We start from the raw sequence: 26,350 nt of genomic DNA on the forward strand, positions 1-26,350 counted from the left end.
ATATTTTGATAGCTTGATTTGTTAAATGTCGTCAATATCTGTGTCACTCGGTGATTTCCGGCATTTAGGATCTTCTAAATTCACTGCCTACCTTTCTAATTACAAGCAGTGGCAGCAGTAGAGACAAGGAAGACGAGATTTTTAGGAATAACTACATGTAGATGTGGGCTACGACGACGTTGGAAGTATTAATATTTGTATTCCTGTGTTTTGTCTGTTATATTGCACTGAAGTTTCAGACCGCACTGCACTTGAAAATGAGAGCAATGTTTTCCTGTCACCAGTTGTTGTTTACAATTCTGCATAGCTGTATAATACTCTTTCGGTTTCTGTTATTCAACTTAAATTTGACGTGCTTCTAGATAATGATCATATCTTTTGCCACACATATGCTTAAATGGTCCAGTAGATTTGGTTGACGCCTGTGAATCAGCGACTACCGGTTCGAATCCCGAAATGCAAAGATAATTTTTAGACTTATATTAACAATATAAATATGTAAATCCAATTAGTCAGCAACAAGTTATAGCAGTTCCATAAATGCATAGGATAAGATACGGCCTCCATTATTATTTTTGAAATAAAACTGGAAGGCTGAACAAGGGTTGGAAAAGACTGTTATTTAATGCCTAAAAAAGCTTATAATGTATATTACTGTTAAGCTTTTGGCTGATTAAAATCACCAGATTTAGATGTTTAAAAGCTGAACAAAGGTTAACGTGGTCTATGTACAGCAATTATTCAATCTAAGGCTGAATTAAAATCGATTTAACAATACTTGTTAAGCATCAAATTGTTACCTGGGTCCTCCATATCGGTAATTTTTATGTCAACACATGCATAGCTAAGCTTTTCTGCCTAAAAAAAACTGATTTTACTCCCATTTCATCAGTTCTTGACCAATTTAGATGAAACAATTTTCAATCGGTCAGGAATTGCTTAATGTTTTAAATTTTGAAATGGTTGATCATAATTCTTGCTGATGATTAAACATATTTAGGAAATACGATGGGTTAAAATTATTGTTTAGAAGCACAAGATTTTTTTTAAGATTTTTGTATATGGAACAAAAATAACCCATTAATTTAAAAACAACTAAAACTTATATCGATTCCCGATAGATTACAAGCTGTTTCATCAAAATCGGTTCATAAATGATGAAATGGGAGCAATATCTAATGTTTAGACTGAATAGCTCAGGTATCGAAAGTTTAAAAACATAATGTTTTAGCCCCTTGGGACAACGAGGGGCAAACTGTGGCACATAAATTTAAAAAGTACAGTTGATTTCCCATAGTATCTATGGCATGTGACCTTTTCGAACTGTTTCAGTATGTTGTGCAGTATGCATTTACAAAAAGATTTTTTTCTCATACCACTAAACATATATCATATGTTAATATTAGGTATTAATATAGCTTAACAAATAATCAACTAATGGATTCGTAGGTATAAAGATAAGATCACACTTTAGGGGGATAAGTTCAAAATTGTTATGACTTTCGACGTCATAGGTTTCGAGGTCGTGCGGTTAGCGGTGTAACCCGTCGTTTAGACGTATTGTAAGTACCACGAAGTGAGGGTTCGGTTCTCGCTCCAGTTAGTGGAACTTTTCACAACCCGGAAATTTCCTTACTCTTCTACTGAGTGTCAATTGTCTATACTAAAGGAAGTCGCGGCTTTTTCCAATCCGAAAAATTAATAGACCAGGCAATCGAACCCAGCCACCTTCAGCATGGACTTGCTCCGTAATTGCGTCTTTACCGACTGAGCAAGGGAGTGTCGATTGTACCATTTGAAAAAGAAATTAAAAAAATAGCAATATATCATCGTCAGTTATTTACATATTGATAGTATGAATTCTTAGTATTAAGTGAACATAATAAAATACCCTTATATTAAAAAATTTTATTGAATAAAACCCACTTAGCTTTTCTGAAACATTTTTTTTTAAATATGTATGTCTTTTAATTTGAAATGTAAATTAACTTGAAAATAATTAACATCCAAATCCCAATGAAAAATAGGGTGCACAGAACGAATCACCATGCAACTAATGAAATTTGAGGTTTTCAATTTTAAAAACAATAATACCATAAATAATACATTGGGCCTAAAAATCAAATGGTTTCGTTTTAAATTTATCTATGATACTTTGACAAATCATTAATATTAGATCATTTTTTGCATTCTGTTTAGCTCTCAATAAAACTAGTTGGTGCGGAACATGATCAGATTTTTTTTATTATGGCATATCAATGTGTTTTTGATTACCTGGAATCTTAAACGAGTTTGATCTAAACTATGATATTTATGGGTAATGAACAAACCCAGAAGTGGCTAAAAATCACCTCAATAAAGGACTGAAAAAATATAGGGGAAATGGATGTAATGTCGGCCTAAATGCCCTTAATTTGGGCTCATACATAAATTCAGCAATTGATTAAATTTTCAATAGCAACCAATAATACCCATTAGTACTGTCCTATAGGCCAACATTAGAGCCATTTCCCCTATGTATATTTATGAGAACCTTCAAATCAGGATAACTATTAGAAATGCTCGTATTTTTAATTATTACTTGTTTACTTTTCAAAATAGACCTTATTTATTTACCGTTTTTGTTTGACAATATACAAGGTGATTCGGAATAACTGTCACGATTAAAAATGATCATAACGATTGAACGCTTGCATGATTTTTTTATATCAGTAGATTCCAGATATACTAAGGCTTGTACTCGAAAAAAATGCACCATTTTTATCCGTGGGTAAAAATTGATGAAAATCTGGGTATAACTAGTTTGGAGTGAATTGTTTACATGTGCAAAATTACATAACAATCGGTTCAGTGGTCATTGAGATGTCATCGAAACAAGAAGAAAATCGCCGGAGAATTTTGCGCGCCGTCATGGAAAATCCGACTGCGACCATGAGATGGATCGGAAGACAACTGGGAATCACCCATACAACTGTGTCTCGGGTGGTAAAATCGTTTAAGGAGTCCCAGACGACCGAGCGGCGGGGTTGGAAGTGGAAGAAAATCGAAGACAGCTGACCCTGTGAAGGCCCGGAAGGTGTTGGATTATTTCAAGCGTAATCCGAACCTTTCGGATCGCGACGCGGCTCTGAAGGCAAAGTGTTCCGCCTGGTTCGTTCAGCAAACCATGAAACGAGCTGGGCCGAACCGAACCGGCGTGATCAACAAAACACGGCGGCCAAATCCCGCGCAAGGAAGCTGTATCGAGAGTGGTTAACGAAACCGATGTGTGTGGTTATGGATGACGAAACCTACATCAAGGCAGACACAAAACAGATACCGGGGCTGGAGTTCTATGTTGCCAAATCACGGTTTGATGTTCCAGAAGACATAAGGAAGAAGAAAGTGGACAAATTCGCCAAAAAATACTTGCTCTGGCAGGCCATATGCCAATGCGGTAAACTGAGTAAACCGTACATCACCGAGTGCCTCCAGAAGCGTCTGTTGCCCTTGCTGCGGTCCCACGGAGGCGAGACATTATTTTGGCCAGACCTGGCATCATGCCATTACGCGCGATCGACGTTGGATTGATACAGAGACAATAACATTGTTTTTGTACCAAAAACCGCCAACCCCCCAAATTCACCAGAGATTCGTCCGATGGAAAGATTTTGGGCCATAATGAAGGCCAAAGTTCGAAAATCATCCAAGGTGTTTAAGAACGAGCTGAAGTTGAAGAAATAATGGATGAAAGTGACCAAAAAGGTCGGCTCCACCATTGCACAAAATGTAATGAGGGGTCTTAAGGGAAAGGTTCGGGCTTTCAGCGATGGAAAGGAAATTGAATAAAGTAATTGTGCCGAAACATAATCCATATGTATTAGTTCATTCCCTGAAAGTTTCAAGTAAATCCGACTTAAAATAAATTTTTGGCGAACACTTTTTTCTGGTGCATTTTTTTCGAGTACAGGCCTTACGTAGGGGAAATGGTTCTAATGTTGGCCTATGGATCTAACATTGGGCCCATCGCTGAAAATCTGCGATTGATCAATTTTATCTAGATGAACGCGTCATTGGGACGGAACTAATGGATATTTTGGGTTGCTATTGAAAATTTATTCGATTGGTGAATTTATGTATGGACCAAAATTAAGGACACTTAGGCCAACATTACATACATGTCCCCTATATATCCTTCAAATCTCTCTCTCTTTACCTTTAATTACCAGCCACATTTGTCACGAAAATGAACCACAGCTGGCACGCACGCTTTAGTTCCAGAACTTTTTGAGTCCTGGCGATGCGTCCAAGCGCTGATTTTCCAAACATGGTTCCTAACGATACGAATAATAAATGTTCCATTCAGTTTCTAAAAGATAATACACGAATTTATACGGATTTATGACATGCTCCATTTTCACGTCCATGGCTGCTTGAAATCGAAAACGAATGAAATTTCAAATGCTACTATCAATACAAGCTGATATTGGTACACACTTTAAAACAAAAATACTTGAACATATACCCATTTTACCCATTGTGAAATCGGTGACAGTTATTCTGAATCACCCTGTATAAAGATCTTAAATCTCAAAGTTCTTTGTAATAAAATTTCATATCTTTCAGCTGTATTAAATCAACTATAGGTCTTATGTTGATACCCACTTGTGATGATTGAATGTCATTATGCACCGTGATTCCAGAGAATTGAAAAAGAAATCATACAAAAATGGAGCATCTAACAGGCCATGACAATTTTTTCTCATATTGTAGGGACCCCAATGAATAATCTGCAAAAATTAAAATGATTGGGTTTCACTAAATGTCGATGCATTAGAAGTATTTTGATACCCACTTGTGATGATTGAATGTCATTATGCACCGTGATTCCAGAGAACTGAAAAAATAATCATACAAAAACGGAGCATCTAGCAGGCCTTGACATTTTTTTTTCTTATATCGTAGGGACCCCATGAATAATCTGTAAAAAATTAAAATGATTGGGATTCACTAAATGTCGATGCATTAGTAATATTTGTTAAGCGATGAGCATGATAATCGATTTTTTTTCAAAAATCACATCGGGGCTACCTCTAAATCACGACTTCAAAGTTGCCACCATACAAAAGTTTTTTTTTTTGTAACATTCATGACTATCATTTCGAGAGTGAGCCCCCTGTAATGGTATTCTAATTTGAATGGGTAAAAGTCTGAAAATGGGCCCTTCTACCGGATGGATTGTTTAAGAAGAAAAAAAAAAGTGAATAAGAGTAGGCACGAGTTGCTATCAAGACGATAGGTTGGAGTACCGGGCACAAGCTCAATGTTGGGTTCGGTTCGCTCGGGAATGGGTAGGGTTTTACTCGTGTTTGAGTGGATGTCGATCATGTTCTTGCAGATTTTCCGGAAAATCTTCAGCAATGTGGGTGACATTTGATCAAATTTGGGTGGAGTTATGCTCAATTGCGGATGGATACAATTTTGCGGTATTTGAGTGAAGTGAACTTGGATTTGAGTAGCATTTTTTGAACGTGTAGAAATAGGCAAGACAACAATTAATTGACTGACAACCGCTTAAATAAAGAAACAAAAACAAAAACAACCAATTGAAGCGTTTGTTGTGTTTCACGAGATGAACTAGCCTACGGCTAAAAATCTCAAAAATAAAGTTAAAAAAAGCGTTTGTTGTAACGCCATCTAGGATAAATTTTTCATTTGCCATAAATTTTAGATGTATACATGGTCCTAATTTTATTTCAGCATCCTTATCGTCCAGCAGACGATTTCAACTTTTATTTAAAAAAAAATCCATATTTGCCAGCAACACTGTCTGGGTGTATCCTATGGCTTACCTTCCCTACTAAAATAATTCCTAAATTCCCGAGATATTTATAAGGGGTCGTAGAGTTCTCTGCATCTCTCTTAAGTAAATGTTGGACTAACATACCTTTCCTATCCCTACCAGTTGTAAGGACGTGGCCAGGACAATCCTTAACCGTTGGAGCGGGACATGTCTTTATCTGGGAGATAGTGATTATTTCCTACTTACTATCTGTCCAGTAATAGATATCCGTCTTGGTCTTAATAGTTTTGAATTCGTACCACCTACGATATTGTGCAACTTGTTCGATGATAATGCTAATCATTTCGAGAGTGAGCCCCCAGGTTTCCAGATAAAGTATTATTTGGGGCCACCCTAATGCTGAGGAGAACTCCAAGTATTTTTTTATTTCAGGAGTATTTTTCGAGGAATGGCTAAAATTATAATTAATATGAAGAGCACTGCTGATTGAATTCAGAGAGTGTTCTGCAATAGATTTTTAATAGTATTATGGAGGAAATTATGACTGAATTCCATTTTTCCATAAAAAAACGAGACCAGAGACCCAGAAAAAGAATCAAGATTCAAGGTTTCAGAAAAAGGTTGAAATTCTGAGGCTTAGTTTTTTTAATATTTCATGCTTAGAAAATTATATGATCCTGGATTTAGACAAACGTTCAAGGTTCAGGGTGTTTTATTTAAACTTACATATTACGGAGGGGGATTAGGGAGAAGAATAGGGAATGTGAGAAGTTTTCAAGTTCCAAAACTAGCAAAAAATATTTGAAATGCCAGCGGCGCCGATGATGTAGTGAACAGAACCCACCATTGCTTTTCAGTGAATGTAAATTGCAATCACTGAAAAACAATAACAAGTTCTTCCCGCTCTAGTTCGTCATGCATAGGAGATACAGATTTGAGTAGTAGCTAATATAAATCAGGGAATGACCGTTTAACAGAAGATAAGGAGAAATTACCTGAGATAACAGAAGAACAATGGTTAGAGTTGGTTAAGGACAAGGAGAAATTAAAAAAAAAAAAACGGGCAGAGGAAATTTATAAAACTATAGGAAGCGAAGAAGAGTCAGAATCAGATGTAGAAGACTAGAGAATCTCAAAAACTAAAAATAAAATAAGAGAAAGATTAAAAGAAAGACAAAAGCTGTTGATAAACGATGAGAAAACAGGTTTGTTATTTATGGATAATTGTTTGGAGAAGATTAAATGGAATAAACAAATAAGAAGTGACATAACAGCAAGTAACACCAGAATAAAATATATTTAATCAACAAAGAAAAACATTGAACAAATAGAGTAAAATATTCAGTTTGACTACAAATATGCTTATTACAGGTTACAATATTCAAGAAGAGATACGAAAAACATCGCAAAGTGATAGAGAAAGAGAGAGAAGAGTATTCCACTACAGATGCCGATTATTCAACAGGACTCAACGAGAGTCGAGATGACAAAGATTCAGCAGCAAGGACACAATACATAAGCGGTGAGATCTAACTTATTACAACTAGATATAAAAATATTAAAAAATGCTTCCTACTAAATACGTGCCATCTACAAAGCAGGAATTGCTTTGATGATGGAAGTGTACACGCAGTTCCAATATACATTTTATATAGGTACTACGTGTATGCGGGGCTTGTAGTAAGTGAAAGTAACCTCGAAATAGACGTGAGTGACCAGGCATTCTGAACTGGGTTACTGAATCTCAACAGAGCTATCACCTTTCAACTTCCGGGCTAAAATTGTTTGCAATGGGATCAGTATAAGATAATAATAGATTATATTGCAAAAAAAAATTCTTGCATAAAAACACTGCCGGACAGTGGAAGTTGGATTGTATATACACGCATACAGATTTGAGTTGTAGCTAATATCAAAACCTACAAAAGCTGCACACATTATTTTACGGAATCATGTTGATGAAAAAGTTAGAGGCAAATGAATGTACGGGAATTTACGTATTCTCGTCAATTTAACACATATGACGTCTTTGATGATTTACATTTATTTACTGCTTGCTGCTCTATCCATTACAATCGACAGAAATATCCAAAACTGTTTGAAAGCGTTTTAACAACGCTCCAAACTTATCAGGTGAGTGTGACTATTGTCGGCAGCTTCTTTTTCTTCGGCAACCTTTCTATTTGAACTGCATATTAACCAGCTGTTCTATTATCGGCAACTCGAAATCAGCCGCATTTTGGAGTGCGTATATTTCATTTAAAGAAGAAAAAATTACTGTCGTAAAAATGTGAGCAGATTGAAGCTGAATCGTTTGAATACATGTAGTGAAGTGTTTTGGTGGAAAAATACAGTGAAATTTCCGAATCAATTTTGGATGCCAAAGACAGTCAATTGGTGCCGAAGTCGTCATTTACCCTTGATTAACGCATGAAATGAATGTAAATGATTTTTCATGCCTGACTTTTTACTCAAATGGAATCAGACCAAGAGGGATTCTCGTAGGGTAGGTTTGCGCAGGGTAAATATTATTATTTCAAATTGTATGGCCTATAACCTTAAAACACGTTGATCAATTTTGATGAAATTTTCATCAGTCACTTTAAAGTGTAATAAAAAAAATTTCTTCGACCAATTGGGGTGCGGTGTTACATTGCAACCTGCGTTCAAAATTACTTTAAACCTGGCACGTAGAAAGCTCTCAATTAATAACCGTAGAAATACTTCAATGGTCAAGTTGAGAGTCCACCGGTCCATTTGTCCACCGGTGGTACATAGTGAGCTAATTCTGTTCAATAATGGCCACTATCAACAACAAGCTCTTACTAAAACTACACTTGTTTACAAATAAAAGTAAAATCAAAAATGAACTTCAATGTTTGACCTATGATTCTTATGTAAAATCGTGCGCTGAATACAAATTGTATTCAGAAAAAAAATCTCAGTAGGATAGTTTTCAAAATAAAAATAAAAATATAAATTTCACTTGAAAAAAAGGTTGTTCAATAAAACACGAAGAGTTCCGGCTGTAATGAAGCTATATAAATTATTTGAACGCCAAATTAAAGATGAGAAAATTTTATTCCAATCAACTGAACATCATTTGTCAGTGAGATTAGTGGTGTAGTTGTTATTTAATAGTTTGTTTATTTTTTAATTGGATTTCAGCAACGTTTTTAAGCAAGGTAAATACAAATGTTTGTAGTGGTTGTGCCAACCATACCACTAATCTCGCTGAAAAATAGTGTCAGTTGATCGAAAGAAAATTTTCTCACTTGTAATTTGGCATTAAAATAATTGATATTGCTTCATTGCAGCCGGAGATATTTGTATTTTAGTAAACAAACTTTTATTAGGTGAAATTTCCTTTTTTAACTGTATCTAGAAAACTATCCTACTAACTACATTTTTGGACTCAGCGCACGATTTTGCGTGGGGAATTTTTTTTTCCTTGGTTTGTTTTCCGTCGATCTTGTTTTCCGTGCTGAGCACCAATGCTACTTGGAAAAAAATCCGTTCCCGAAAACGGGAACGGACCGTGAACTAAAAATCACGGCCAGCTATCCAGAACAAAATTTTCTCAAATATACACCGTGAACTATGGTTCACGGCTGTGGTTCACGAATATGGGAACTCTTTTTTTCCCGTGTACCGACGCCAGGAAGGCAGCTCCCACACCTGAACCCTACCTATCGACCCATCAACTCATGAACCGGGGACCAACGGCTTTACTTCCTTTCCGAAGGAAGGCGTTTGCATGGGGAACGATCATCAGCGTACAAAGTTCAAATATGCTGTACACTAGTGGCTATCAACAAGCCAAACACACCAAAATTGTCCAAACAAACTTATGAGATTGTATACTTTTAACTGATTTTGTTTGTAGATCTGCGTCAAAGGTATATAATTTCATCGATGATCTTGTGCGTATTTTTAAAGCCATCCCACCCACCAAGGGGCAACCCGAAATATATAGCTTCAAACAAAAATACCACTTAACACATAAACCACTCGGAAGGCCCCACAGAACATGTTCATTTGCTTCAAATAACAACACCGTCAAAATCGTATTTGAAATCGAACTTGATGATCCCGATCGCCCACAATCATTTTACCAAAACACACGCCGTAAACCATCTCGTAAGTCCCCAAAAATCCCTATCACCGTCGTATCTTACTTGAATTTTATCGCTTCAAGTTTGCATCGTCTGCTCTGCTGCAGCCAACTAAAATCAATAAATTCCACTCCGGAACCGTTACCCCTGCCGCACCATTCGGCTGCCCTCGACTTACCGGCTTGAACCCAACCGACCATTAAGCTCGTAACTCCAGCGAATAAAATACATAATCGAATCCCCGCGGTCGCATCAGTCGCCGCGCTCGTTCGTCGTATTGTGTTGAACTTTAGAGAAATAATCTCCCCTAATCCGGCAATTATCGGACCAACTCGAAGCTCTCGGATGGGAAGGGTATCAGAATCAAATACTCTCCCTCATTGACTTTCGATCGTAGCACCAGAGCAAAGCTTTCGTCATCCATCTCTACCTGAACGAAGGGAAAAAAAAAGTCCGATACAATAGGAACCATTAAATTGTAGGATGAGGTAACATACAGCGCGCGGACGATATCGAATCGAACCAAATGGGATGGTATGGGATGGGGACCACACAAACGGCGAACAGCAGTGGCACGGTGGCATTTCTAGACGAAAGCGAGATCTTTACCGGTGTTTCCTTCCTTCTAATGACAATTCACTGCCGACTTACCAGGATGAGTTGGCAGCAGCAGCAGCAGCAGCAGTGCTAGAATTCTAGATTTATGTGCGGAAGAATCTGTTTTATGGGATTATTTCCACACGTAATGATTATATTTTATTGAGAAATTATGCCTCTTACTCTGCTTGTCTGTCTGGAACTGGGAACGAGCTTGCTCTGATCCCGACCGAACACACGAGGACGTGACAAAAGTCATTCGTTTAGTCTGGGGATAATTGCTGTTCCGCGTTAGGTTGTCTCAATTTCCGCCCAGCTAATGATCGTTCTGAGCCTCCGGAATCCCCGGAAAATTTCAATATAATTTGATGTGAAATATAAATCCGAAATGGGAGAACCGAACTAGGCACCAAATCTTGAAAAATGACCCAATGGAAGCTTGGTGAATGCACTGCACCGCACCGACCGGCAAGTTCTTGGAAAAGATCACCTTCTTTACTATTGTATGAGGCATTGTAACTTAGCGCTGAATAGTCGCGGTTCCCATCCGCATTGGTTGGTTGGTTGGTTGGTTGGTTCGGGGCAAAAGCAATCCAAGAATAGAAGGAAAATAATTACCCGCAAGCCAGAGCCGCAATGATTAGACAACAGCCGGAGAGGAGTTGGCGGTGGAAACCACCAAAGAAGCGGAAGGTCACCGAATCTTGATCGTTTTTTTTTTTTTTTTTTCTTCTAATTCTCTCATCGTCTTGGAGCAAAAGGAGAATGGGACACGGACGCGATGCTGGCTGAACGTGTTCGTGTTTCTCGAAACCACATGGCCCCGGAAGTGGGAATGGTTGGATTTCAATTTTCAGCTCATTAAATTTGTACCTATACGCTGAGGAATCCGCCAGCGACTGCAGTAGCGGCGAATAGCGCAGCCTAGCGGCAGTGATTCCGAGCTCAAGGTTGTGACTTTGAATTGTTTAGTTTAGCTGGGTTGGAACGTTTGGTATTGGAATTGGACGTAGCTAGTTTATAGAGTTTCACAAGGTACTGTGATAAAACTAAGTTCCAAATTATCCGTTGATGTGATAACCTTCATGGGGTGTTGAGCTAATGTTTCATTGTTGAACAAAAAAACAAATTGTCTCAAGCTAGCTTGGGGTCGTGAAATTCAATAAAGTAAATGTAGAAGAATAGCATATGTGTTTACCCAATTGGGACAAAACTTATCACATATTAGCTTTTTGTGTGCTCTCAACTTAGTGTTCTAGATGAACTTCTACAGTTATTAATTGAGAGTTTTCGATGCCTGTACCATGTTTGCATTAGTATAATTGAGTGACCAGTACAATCATAGCAACACCGGTGGTGTAGCGGTAAGCGTGATTGCCTATCACCCCAAAATGCCTGGCTGGAACCATTGTTGGTTCATAAATACTGTAATGATTTCTTTGGTCGTTTCTATAGTGCCCTTCGCCTAATTTCAATCTATATATGTGCTATTGAACCGTATTAGAACTCAATAATGGGCCACAAATGTATACCCGAGCAGAGAAGGAAAAAAAATGAAAACTAAATTTGATATTTTGATATAAGCGTTCGTGATAACATATTTAGCCTACCGTATGGTCGAGTTAACAGTATTCATATAAAAAATTAGATCAAAATGGTTTATGAAGGATATTAAAAAGATAACAAGTTATGTTTTCTTGGTAACAAATTATGGTTTTGAAAACCAATAAAAAACTTAATTAGTTATTATTTTGATATCAATCTGAATGTTTTAAAATCTATTGGTTGATATCGAGATTCAAAATCAAAAAAATGTTATCAATAAACTGCGAATGGTGCCATATTAAAGTACAGAACTGAAAATAATCATCCAGTGGTACAAATTACAAGAAAGTATATTATTCTTTCCTTTATTTAAGGGGGTATTCCCGATCTTTTTTTTCAAAAAATCAAATTTTTTTTTTCACGTTTTTTTGTACTTTAGACTATATACTTTCATCCCCCCAAGCCGTTTTCCGATCAGCGAATTCGGTGTCCAGGCATAGCTGACTAATGGTAAGAACCCCCAAATGGTTTTAACTAAAGTCAAAACTTTAAACGCGTTTTTCTCGAAACCACATTTTTTTTATCGGGCGAAGATTTTTCTCAGAAACTATAAGAGATATTGACTTGAATCTTTGCGCATTTTGTTCCTTATTAAATTCTTTGGAGCTTCTCCCACTTTCAGCCAAAAATATTAACATTTAACATTGTTTGAAGCACCTTAAAGCTGCAAAAAAGCGGGCTAAAAATCGCCTGTTTTTTCATCTGGCCGCCATTTTGTTAATTTGCAAGATTTTTTGCTGCCAACGGGAGAAGCTCCAGAGAATCTTATGCAGATTATTAATTTCATCACGAAATCTGTTTCAGATGAAGCCGTTCCGAGAAAAGTCTTCGCCCGTCCAGGCGTTTGCGGCGAACAGGGGTCTGTTTGCCGCCATTTTGTGACGTCAATAATGTCTTTTTTTATGTCGAAAATTTTTTATTTGTAAACTTTAATGTTCAATAAACAAGAATCCCAAAGAGTTAGGCGCATTACTATTCATTTTCCTTGAAAAAAAATAATTGAAAAACAGGCCGAAAAAAGGCAAAAGATTGGGAATACCCCCTTAACGTCGGTCTCTGTTCCGCAATCTAGTGCCAATCACCGACAGACATCGATTGCCATCCATAGACGGCAATCGAATGTGCAGGAAGGCAGCTTCCACACCTGCGTAGGATATCGCACCCATTCACAACACACATGGGCCGGGACCAACGGCTTTACTTCCCTTCCGAAGGAAGACGTGACCAGAGATTTTTATGCCTCAGAAAAATCCCACCCATCGGGGTGTTAGAAAGCAGTCACGCTTACCACTACACCACCGGCGCCGGCCAGAAAGTGTATAATTAATCGTTTTGTCATTATAGACAAATAAACAAAGTTAAAATATGACGAACGATTGAAGTTTATTAGATCCAATAGCATAGAAATAGAAGATGTGATTTTTTTTATTTAGAGTTTCGTTTTCATGACAAATTCTAGTGGAATTATATTCAATATAGGACACACGAATCATGTAAAAATTAGTCTAAGATGACTCTTATATTATTAGGAATGATCAGTTCCTTCGCATCGAACAAATTTTAACAGACATGAATGACGATATTTATTTTGTTGGGAGAGAACTGATAGTTTTATGACAGCATGTTTAAATATGAGCTAAGACTAAGCCTACGAAAGTTAAATTACAATATTCGACAATGTATTAGTATAAATATTAAAGACGAACAGGACGAAATCAATTTTATATCGATTTGTAAATTCAATTCACAGGTACATTAATATCAATAAATGTTGTAAAACAAAACTGTAAAGTTGTGTTTGTTCACATCGACCGATACTGAGTGGTTGCGGTACAAGCACATATCGTCGGTAATAGACGATTGTTGTGTATTGAGAACGCTTGCGCAAAAAGACTAAGGGAGGGAAACGGATTCGAAACTCATATGTCATTAGCCAAATACATCCGTAGACCATAGGTCCACCGTTGTATAATTGGCAATGCACCCGTGTACTGAATGGGAATTGTGGGTTCGAATCCCACCGGTGCCCTTAGATTTTTTCGCAAATTTTCTCACACGCACGTCTCTTGCCGATGATATGTGCTAACCTCTCAGTATCTTCTAACTGTCGCATAAAACAAATAAAAATTGACTTTCAGTCGCTAACCTAAAATCCAAAACTGTAAATATCATAATTGTTTCTGTGATATTCATAAAGAAAAATGTAGATTTCAGTGATAGGGGAATTTACGTATTCTCGGCAACCTAAGCAGCGACCTTCTTTCTGTAGCCTTTTTCTCTAAGGAACGCACACATATGCAGTATTGGTATGTTTACAATCTTTTGCTGCCAGTTGCTCTAACAATTTAATTCGAAAGAATTGTCAAAAACTGTTTTGAAACGCTTTTACAAAGCTCCAATCTTCTCTAGTGAGAGCGAGCATTGTCGACAATCAGTTTTTCTTCGGCAACCGTTCCATTTGAACTGCATGTAAATCTGCTGTTCTATTATCGGCAACTCGAAATCAGCTACAATTTGTAGTGCGTTTGTTTCATTTCAAGAAAACCTTGCTGGATTGCTTTTTCTCAGTGGTAAAAATATAGTCAAATTGAAGCTGAAAGCATAAAGAATCGTTTGCATGCATTCATTGAAGTATTTTCGTAAGAAAATCCAGTGAAAATAGTGTTTCAATTTGGGTTGCCGAAAATAGTCTGGCATGCCGAAGCCGTCATTTCCCCTATATGTGGATGCTCTTTTAATAAAATGTTAAATTTTGTTTATAATTATATTTTTTAGAAATATCAAAATATGAATTCAAACGAAATTAAAAAGTAGCATAGCACGTAGCATAGCAAGTAGTAGCACGTTATCAACATGATTTCAAAAATTTATAATATAATTTTGATAGTATTTTGATAGTATATAGGGGAGATATCAGCAAACTATTATAGACAACCTTCCTACTCTCACCCAAAACCGTACTCAGCAGGTGACGAAGTAAATTGCAGATCGTCCGCCGTGCTTCGTACCAAATTGGGCAAATAACCCGAGCAAAGTCCAGCATCAAATGACAGCAAATCATATATAAAACAGATAAAAAACAAAGGTTATCTTTCATTTTATTCCACTTCATTAATTTTGGTATCCATGACATTTACGCTTTTCGACTTCTACAATGTGCGTAGCCTTCATCACACTTATCAAAAACCTAACCCCTTAAGTACTCATCCCCTAGCAAATCGAAATCAAATGTTGATATCAACATCAAACTGAAATCATAATTTGATTGACATATTTGAAAACAAATATTGTTGTCATTTTGCTGTACATTTGCTCTTCAAAAATATATTGTTATAGTTTTGTTTTCATTGCCTTAGCAGAACATCAAATTCAATACTCGTTTTGTTATCAACTGGAAAAAAGTACATCAAATTGAGTTTTCAGTTTGCTCTTACTGATAGTAGAATTAGTGTTTGTCTGCGCTTTGATCATATAGAGTATAGGGCATCGTTGTGCCTGGTTGGTCGAGGCACATTTCGAGTATGAGAAGGTGATTGCAGTTTGATCAAAAGTACCTGAATAAAATGTAAGTACTTTTGATGATTACCCGTAGTTGCGATAGTAAAGATGTATACCAAGGGGTAAGTCACTCAGCACATTGTGCCGGAATTATATTCTACACAGCTTGGGCACATCCATCGGCACATTTTCGGCATACATTCGGGACAATCTCGTAGGCTGTTTGACTGTATTTTCAGGAACATCTTTTAATTGAATATACCAGAGGAACTCAGACTAGCAGTTCACGTATAGATCTAAATACGAAATGTAGGTTCTAAAGTGGACTCAAGAGGAAGAGGCAGTTAATCAGACCTCATTAGTACCCTTAATTTAAATAATGCTGCAAATCACACAAAACAAACTAAACAAGTATATTCATCACCCTCTATAGTCGGTCTCTAACAATGCTCGCCACCGGTTCCAACTCTTCCCGGCCGAAAGGCTAGATTTCTGGTCTGCCTTTGAGGGCATTATTCAACACTAAAACACAGGACTTTTATTACCCTATGGATCACAAAACACCGAAAGTTCACACACCCGCCCCTTCCCGCGTCATCCTCAATCCGATTTATCCTTGCGATTTCAAACCAAAACATTCAAGGTGTCAGAAATACCGGGTTGCCGGGATGGGTATTTTACAAACAATCGCAGCTTGCTCTATGACCGGCACAATCGGCATACTTGCGGCATACTGATAAAAAAGATGTCCCAATATTGGTGTGTGGAGTGACCTACCCTAGGGGCAAGACGGCTGTACTTAGAGTTAATATTTTCACAGCGAGCAAATTTTAGTAACTCATATTTACTCAAAAGTGATCAAAGTAGTCTCACATTCGTCAAGAAATTGTCAGAGTGTCAGGGTAATCCTATCCGTATTTTATTTTTTTGTATTCTTGCATCAAATACTCATTAATCCGTGTGTTCTTCTTTTCAGTATGAATTACTCTTATATGCGTGGTCACTACTATCGTGGGCAATAAAGTTGACAAATCAGGAACATTCATTTCCGATATGATCCGGAGAAATGAACCCGTTTTTTGGCGTGCTTTATTACGGATTGCCAAGGGTGTGTTCGTTCGATGGTTAATTTAGCATTCTATTAACAGTTTTGGCATTGCTCTTATAATGATCATACATTGGAAAAGTGCTGATTAGACCTATTTCTAGTTTTAAACTTGTTCAAGATTTGACCAATCAAGCAAAATCGGTGAAGATTAAGAGTCTGAACCGCTTCAAATGTATGATTTATTTTCAGCATCTTAAATATATAAATAAGTTAACATGAGTTGCGAATTCTAGTGTGAATTGTTCTGATAGAGCAGTAAATTTTTATATGTGACTAGACAATGATCTTTCCAATAATCTCGGTTTACACTTTGTGAAAATTGTAACTCCTCAATGATTATTTCTCTCTAAAGTCGCAAGTGAAACGCGATGCAAATGAAGAGAAAAACTACCATCAAAAACTTCAGTTTTCATTCGCGAGCAATACAGTCCTGGAATCATAAAGCGGTAGTCTTTGACGCCTCTGCCAAGTTGTGCATCATCAATACGTTAAATTATGTCAACTCCATATTCACTTGAAAATCCCATTATTATCATCCTAAACCAATGATAAGCATACACAGATTTTGCAGGCTGCAACACGGATTTTGTGGATAGCAATTCGGTATGTAATGTTGTTAAAAGACGAACATAGATTTTCCTCGTCAAACGTCTTTGCTTGACAATCGTGGAATGCAGTCAAAACTAACAGGTTGCTATGTCACCGTGCATTGAATATTGAGCAACTCGAGTTACTCAGAGTTACTCAAAATTTAATCCAATATTACTCATTATCAAAAGCTGTCTCACCCCTAGGACCTACCCCTTGATGTATACTCATATTCTCGTTTATGTCCGGGAGTGTTTCCCATACACAAACCTTTTCATTTGATTTTGTGTGGGAGATTGGTTCCGGCTGTGGACGGCCATATGGGTGATAATATTAAGTTTACGTTAGGATAAAGTTGAAACATTGAGAAATGTATCGCTTCAGTTTGAGAAGTACTTCAGTTCGTAGTTCAGGGGCCGTGGGTTGGTAGGGTTCAATATGATGTTTATAAAGTACTATAAGTTAAAACTTTATTTTTGAGCTTTATCTCTTTATATTCTATGGTGTTTCCTAGCATATAATCATGTTGGTGTTCGCTGGTTCGAAGATTATGATGGATAAACATTGAGCTGTCCATAGTTGGGCGTTGTTGAATTTGAGGTACGTGCACAACAATTTATGTGAGTATCCAAGTAACCATATAATCACAAAATAACTTTAAATGAAGGTTCAGAGTGAAACAATGTCACTGAGATACGATATGGTTAGTTGGGTAGTCAGATGAAACTATTACTTTAAAAAACTAATCCTGGTTGTAACTCTTTTTCGTTTGCATGTAACACTAATTGATATTACTAACCATATTATATCTATGATTCACTGAGCGTTCATTCCAGGTGGTGAGCGAACCTGAAGAAGAAGAAGAAGAAGACTATTTGTGAGTAGTACCATAGAGCCCCTTCTGTATGAGTGTATTTTTATTGGACCTGGTCTACGATTCAAGGTTGGTTTCTGTGATGATTGGTATCACATGAAATGTAAAATAGGTAGCACCATCTTCATTGAAATGTAAGAATTATTGACAATAATCATAACTAGATAAAATGCAAATGTATATGATAGGTAACTGGATCAACGACATTAAAACATGCGCATTCAATCTCGACTTCTTCTAATTCTGCATATCAGCACCTTTGACCCCTCTTTCTCTTATCCTTCACTTATGCATCTACGCTTCTATTTTAAGAACCAACTTAACCCTTATTTGCCCCGTAACGTGGGTAGATCACCTTTTCGTGGTACGTTACGGGATGTAAGATCTACCACCGATTCCTAGTCCTGACTACTTCAAACAAGGATAACAGGATTTTTCAGTAATCCAAGGAACACATCTTATTCCTTGTTACTGTTTATGCCTTGTTGATAGTGATAAGACCCGGCTATTCGTTGTTCCCTAGTTTGAAGTGGTTAAGACTAGGGTTCTGATGCATGGTCATTATCGGTGTCATTCCTTAATATTGTTGCTAAGGAATCCAATTTTGACTGACAAAGGGCGCGCCTTTGGAGAGTGCTCTCACTCTTCGAAGGATATAAATAGCGGTAGCTTTCAATTAGAGTCGGATCCTTGCGATAAAAGCAAGAATGACAACTGTAAAAAAAATCGAATACTTCATCATTTCTCAATAGTGATGGAGTAATACAACATGCACTAAACTAAGGACACGGGATATACTACAATTGATCAAATTACTGGTCGCAGTGGTGTTAGGTCCCGAACAGAGAAAAAACCCCTCATTTATTTTCAGCAGATTTCAATCGACTCGTATATTTTTGTAGAAGCAATACTTCTGATTATCTGATTATTTTATTAAATTTTACTATATATCAAAAATTCGGGATGATGAGGGAACATCAGGGCTCCCAATTTGAGCGATTTGTATGAGGAGAGTAAAGATGTCAACTCCCTGTTGCTAACATTTCGTGGATAAATGTCGGGCTCTTCTCCCCATTCATTGGGACATCTTCCTGTTGGTTGGCTTGTTTTCTGACCAATTGGCTGATCAAGTTGTTGAAAGGAGATTCTTAACTGTCCCAAATAAATGAATAGACAAATTGCCTATCAATCCATCCATTCGTTTTTGACCCCTCCAACAGCGATTTGCTAATGACAATCATAGGTTATTAAGCTTGATCAAGATCAACAGTGAGGAGAGCCCACAGCTATGGGACTAGCTGCTGCAATTAGTGATGAACCACTATCATCATCATCATCATCTGATAGTAGAATTAGTTTTCAATGTGATCTAACAGTAACCTGAGTAATTATTATGATTGACATCACAACATTAAATATAGTTTTCAATTTGATGTCAGACTATGCTCGGGAAGCACGATTTTGCATATTAAAAGTGTGTTAAAAATGCTTGTGTACACGCAAACCAAAAATCTATTACAATGAATGTTAGTTCCATTTCCTATCATCCTCTGTTCATGAACATCGCAGCGAATGTTAGAAGTTGACCTTGCAGGCGATGTAATGGTTTTTTGCCTTTTTTATTTCGTGTTCTGTCTGTGCTTTCACCTACACACGCAAGCATTTGCCTTGATTTTTATGTATAACATGGTAGAACAACGCACACACTTGCCTCGAATCTCTCCAGCAGAAAAAGCATACGAAGTCGAGTGTGAGAGGAAATGAGCGCTTCTTGTTTGCTCTTAGGCTATCCTTATTCAGAAGCATGGAGAGAGCAGTGGAGAAAGCTCAGGTCTGATAATCGCAACGTTCGTTGTTCGAGTCCAGACATGAATAATTTACCTCACTAATACACTTTACATTTTTCGGTCTCCAATTTTCTTGCGTTGGACCGCAGCTAGGTATATAGCATCCTCGGTTCATGCGGTCTCCACTTACATCCTCTGATGATGAATCCCACATAATTGTAAGCGAATCTTACATCCACCGGTTGGGTGTACTTATTCATCATTATGAAGAAATAAGTGCATCAAGATGAAAACGGAAACATGCTCTTTTATATCCCTTTTTACACTTTAGTGGTAAAATTTATTGTACGGTTAATTTCATAGAGCCCACCTCCATAAATTTTTCTAATTGGGAAATTAATGTTCTATTAATATTACTATTATTACTATAATTACTTCAACATATTTTAGATCATTCATGATTTGTCCGGGGATGGACCTTTAGCGTTTCTCTCCAATGATTATAGACAAGAACACATTGCTCATCACAACTAGAAAGCATTAATCTTACAAAACAAAAGAATTATTTGAAAGTCACAGATTTTAAAAGTTTTTTTTAAACTGCATGACGCTATTGGAATTTTATTGGCAAAATTTTCAGAATTTCGAACGTGTCTAAACTATTGCTAATTATGGGATATTTGAAAGACAATAAGATAAAGTAAAAAAATATAACGAAATAACCCACTTTACAAGCGATAGAGTAATCGACATTCAAACTTAAGCTGATCCTGAAGAAATTAAATGGGTATTTTAGAAATATCTGAGTAGTAATAAGAACAATTGAAGTCATTATGGAAATCAACCGGGATATACGTTGCCAGTACGTGCTTTTATGCTTAAATGATCCATAGGAAAATACAAAACTTTTATCAAAAGGAATTCTCGATCCTTTTTCACTAACAACTAAAAACTTTGAGAAAAAGGCATAAAGTCACTAAAATGTGGCGCCAGAAATGCTGGGAAAAAATTGGGATCTCCAAGGACTTTGACCATTTTACAGAATATTCTTTGGCATAATTAGAAAAGATTGTCAGTTGGATTTTTCGATCGTCTTTACCATATTCGAGATAATTGGGATCTAACACTAGTTTTTCAATGAAACAACAAAAATTGCGGACACGTGAGCTCAGACCTTAAAGGCTGGTGAAGACAATGACGGGAGGCAATTAAAATGCTTCCATAGTAATTCTTATAAAAATTTCAACCCATTTGGGCGACCTCTAAACCTGCATCAATCTTTACCATGTTTGCACAAACTCATATGTTGGGGTTATGAAGGGTGGCCTATAAGAAATCCAACTCTTTTTGACGTAGGACTACGTCTGTGATTTCTATATGGAGCTACACTTTGTCAAAACCAAAAATGGAACATATAACACAATTATGAAAGATTTTGAACATTAATAACTCATCTGCCCCTGGACCAATTTCAATAATTTTATCACCAATCGATCAGAAATATTTCTACGCAGCAATAGAAATGATGATTTTCAACAAGAAACTATTGAAAAAGGTGGTAATCTCAAGCATTGTCCAATGTACACATAAAAATAAAAGCTGTCTAGCCTCAACTCATTTTCGTTTTTGCGGGGTGGGGCCAGTGTTGCTCACAGCAGGCAGCAAAAGCAGCAATAGCAGCAGTACGAAGGTGGTGACAGGTTAGGTAGTCCACTCTTCCACCCAACAAGCAACAATGACTGGTCGTGGAAATGGAGGAAAAGGTCTTGGTAAAGAAGGCACCAAGCGTCATCGTAAGGTTCTTCGTGATAACCGCCATCCGTCGTCTGGTTCGCCGTGGCGGTGTCAAACGTATCTCCGGTCTGATCTACGAGGTGTGCTGAAGGTGTTCTTGGAAAACGAAATTCGTGATGCTGTCACCTACACTGAACACTCCAAGCGTCAGCGGCCATGGATGTCATCTACGCTTTGAGGTTAAATCATCACCAACTTTGGCAAAAAAAACCAACAAGCTTATTACAGTAAAGAGTTGGAATAGAATTTATCGGTGCCTGTTTGTCCATATTCAGAACCCCACGCCCCCAACGACCACACAAAATGTTCTCCACAGCTATAATCTTGTAACCAAATATGGAAGCAGGGATGCAAGTGATTTTGATCGATTTTCTTCATCAAAATTCTCTTTGAAAAAAATTACTACACAATTGGTACGCCTACAATTAAAAAACGGAAAGAGTTAAGATAATAGATGATCGATCAATTAAAAGAACTAACTGCTATGCACATTTGTTCCGTCCACTAGCGGTCCTACGTCAAGCTTCCGTTAGTGCCCCTAGGCACAGACCCTTCTACTTTCTTTTTCCTCAATGAAGCATCCCAATGTACCAGTCATGGCTATACGTTCCTATAATGGTGTGTTCCGAAATAAAGCAGATGGGAATTTCATATATCATAATATAAACTAATAGCCATGACTGGTACATCTACCCCAGCAGAAATTTAGAGAATTCCAGAAACATATGCTTTCATACCTTAGAAGCGATTCACACCATACAGTAATAATTTCGTTCGATTTTGGCAACACGTCTTCAATGCCTTTAATTAGATTTTGCCCTGCATTTTAAAATCATATAGGGTAAACGCCCCAATAGTGGAAGTACGTTAGTGCAATGTGTTCCTATAGTGGCTTATGGAGACTCCATAAACCACTATAGCAGCTTTTCGCAACCCACCGAGGGAATTTTATGATTTTCAAGCCAATTTAATGTCAATCTGTATTTAAGTTTCAAGTAATCATATTTATATACATACAGCATCATATTATATACATATACAATATCTGAACTCCATATTGAAAAGTTGGAAGCTTATTAAATTTCAAAATAAAGAACAGAAGAAAAGGAAGATTGAGAAACGCTGCACTATAGGAACACATCGCAGTAACGTACCTCCACTAATGGTGCGTTTACCCTACTCTGTTCAATATTTCTCTAAGATTGTCCGGTAAAAGTTATTACCGAATTTGCTTTAGATTCGATTCCATCCTGGATCGTGTATCAAGATTGTGTGTGTGATTTCTTGAAAACGTCAGTTTGATCGTTTGTTTTCAAAACCAAGCCAACCCAAGAGCTTACGTAAGATTAATTCTCGAATATTACAGTATAGTTTGAACTACATACCAAGAAAATTATAAAAGTTCAAAAACATTTGTTATTCGCTCTTAGAAAATAAGGCTGGACGTCATTTCCATTCGTTCCTATGAATCACGCATTAACATTGAAACACTGAAGAAACGAACAGAAATTGCGATGATCTTTTGTTAATGATGTAATCTCACAGCGTATTAAATTTGAAAACTAATTAGCATGTATGAATGTTTATGCACCATCATGTATTTTAAGAATAAGGAATTTATTTCAAGTTTTACCTGTTGTTACAGTTTATGCAAAAAATTAACCAATCAACAGAATGGTGAATGCCCATAATAAATATTGTGAGATAATAGTATTTAACTATGCCTAATATATAAATTAAAATATTGAATGCACGAGTTTTATCCCGTAGAGGTTAAATCAAATTATTTAAATATAAATGTATATGTATGTACATATATGCAGTCTACACTGATTGACGAGATTGACGAAATAAATAAATCTAATTGTGACTGACCAGATGATTAAGCTTGAAATTTTGAAAATCTGTGGAAATCTAAGAAGATAAAAATCGTGTGTCACCAACATCGAATTGACATTTTATTTTTTTTTAAAGCAGTTTATAACCATCAAAGCTCGATTAACCATGTCAATCCCTCAAAATATGTTGACAACATTTCTAGACCAACAATTGAAATAGGCGGAACAACCAAACGTAAACAATGGCTTTAAACGCAAATTCCTCGAGAATCAAAGCACATCCAAGCAATTTAACACCGTCATCTGATAAAGCAAACTTCCTTTATCGAATGACATTGTTAGTTTGCTTGGGAGTGTTTTGATTTTCGAGAATTTTGTGTTTAAAGCCATTGTTTACGTTTGGTTTTTCCGCCTATTTCAATTGTTGGTCTAGATTTGATTTCAAAGATACTACATCCATGCACATTTCTAGAAGAACTGCTTAAGATACCCACCTAAGTAACCATAGGCACGTTATTTCGCTTTTTTGGCTATATACGGGCCTCATCAGAACATACAAACACTGGTATAGCCGCTGTTCAGCTGTATATAGCCAAAAAGGCGAAATAACGTGCCTATGGTTACTTGGGTATGTCAATAACATCCACATAAGAAAAATTAAGTCGTTAGCATTCATCTTCAAGGTCAAAAATGTATGAAACCTGTTTATGCGTTGAATTAATTCGATAACAATTCTCCACCCATTTCCACCACATGTCAATAATAATTTACAAACATTCGAAAATTCCACACCCAAAAATATCGTTCTGAATCCGTCCAATCCGAATTCCATTAGGCCCGTACAAGCATCCTCATTAGCATAAACCTATAAATAACTTTAAATCCACTTACTTGAACTGATTCCAGCAGAATCGTCCGCTATATGCGTGTCCACAAATCTGGTTTCGGTGTTGCTGTTCTGCTGCTCCAACCCAACTGTCAACCGCAGAACAATTCCAACATCAAAGCTTTGAAATTCCAGCGTTGTCCCAAATAACTAGATACGCACAAACACCACAGCACACAATCCAGCAGAAATATCAATAACGCTCAGTTGTTTTGATAATTTGCTACGTTCCTTGCTTCGTTTCCTTGCACCTTAAGTTCCTCGATCTGCTACCAGTTAGATATTTGCTTTCCTTTTCACTCACACATTGGGCTCATTCCAAAGCAAACAAACCACCCGCGCACCTTTTCTGCTTCGAATCTATTCTTTTTCGATCAAAATCTTTCGGGTTCCACGTGTTTTCCACGAAAAAAAAGATACACAGCTTCTCACCACTTAGCCTAAGCACACTTCTTGCACTTCTCTCCAGTTTTCGCTGAGCCCTCTTCTTTCGTCGATATGTTTCAGTCTATCCCAAAATTGGAACAGAAAAAAAATACCTTCCAACCTTATATTATTGCTCTTGTTTGTATCGTCTTAACTCTGCGCCTTCGTATTTCGCCTTGAGCCTTCTACCTTTTCCCTCAGCGGCTACTGCACACATACACTCGGGATGCCACCCGAAATGATCCAGTCTTCTGCACTTCACCTCCCAACTCCAAAGCGGGCACTTTGCAACTTCTTGACCCACACAGTCCAGAAAAAAAACAGTTCCACTACGACGAAGGCTGAAAGATGCTGTAAGGTTGCCGTTTTTGGTCCAGAAAAGGCAAAAGAATCTATCCACTTGGACGTATTTTCAACCGTTTCACTACCGCCGCGCCGTCGTCTCTCGGGCTTCTCTGTCTTCTATTCCACCGACCGGCACCGATCTCCGCCACAACATCAACATAAAACTGTAAAACTGCAGTGCAGCGCAGCCCGAAGTTGAATGTTTTTCCACTTTCCACCAGCAGGGTGGTTGTAAGTTGTAAGCAACAGAAGGCACTTTACGCGGGACGCGGGGACTCTTCAAGCTCCTGTCTGAAACAAGCCAAAAAAGCGCAAAGGTACCTACAGGCGAACACGGACCAACCTAACGAACGAAGAATGTTGCAACGTTACTCCACTCGCTTCGACAGCAAAACTGAAACAAAAACATAACACAAACCACGAGAGCACTAATATGGCTGCTTCTTCGAATCTCCTCGTCCGGCGGCGGACGGACACCAACAACAACAACCCACCACACCAACAAACACCGATCGAGAGTTGCTCAATTCTCGCACCGTGATCGAGCGCACTCATACCGATCGCTTTGCCGTTGCATGCCCACCGTGGCGTCGTAGAATGGGAAAACTTCAGCGAGCATAGATTTCTGGCTGGTATTGTGCGGCAGCAACATACTGTGAGCACTCTCGCTCACTTTTCTGAAAGTTGCCGTATGATTATTGCATTTCTCTCCCTGTTTCTCATGAAAATTTGCTTTTGCACCGACGGCAAATCGAGCATTAAGCGTTTTCGTCGGCTTGAGATTTGCGCATTTTGGTAGGGTGGTTGTATGAAAAAGTAATAAGGGTTAAAATATACATAGGAACATCATGAGCGGTTTCGTTCCCTTAGAGATCCCATTCCATGCAAGGGGTAAACAATAACTTACAACGCTCATTTTTTGCAGGATGAATTATTACATTTCAGAGCATCTTTCGGATAGGTTCGCACATAATTTTCTTGAGAAAAACCCTGTGCTTGAAACAGAGTATCGTGAGGCCGAGCCGCTCGTGGCTCTATTACAAGTATTGACATATTAGATATTATATAATGACATTGGCCTTACATTCCGATATAATTGCTTATTTT

General features: G+C 37.5%; 1 protein-coding gene across 1 annotated transcript in view; it reads right to left on the reverse strand.

The window, feature by feature from the left end:
* Nucleotides 1-25,602, reverse strand: part of LOC135705701 (coiled-coil domain-containing protein 85C-A-like) — a 184,868-nt gene extending 159,266 nt beyond the window's left edge. Inside the window, exon 1 of the mRNA XM_065227519.1 lies at nucleotides 24,478-25,602. The gene's annotated coding sequence lies outside the window, so the exon portion shown is untranslated. The remainder of the gene's footprint in view (nucleotides 1-24,477) is intronic.
* Nucleotides 25,603-26,350: the final 748 nt, after the last annotated feature.

This window comes from Ochlerotatus camptorhynchus, unplaced genomic scaffold, assembly GCF_037179485.1.
Source record: "Ochlerotatus camptorhynchus isolate MF236.1 unplaced genomic scaffold, CSIRO-AGI_Acam_v1.1 ptg000274l, whole genome shotgun sequence".
Classification (NCBI taxonomy): Eukaryota; Metazoa; Arthropoda; class Insecta; order Diptera; family Culicidae; genus Ochlerotatus; species Ochlerotatus camptorhynchus.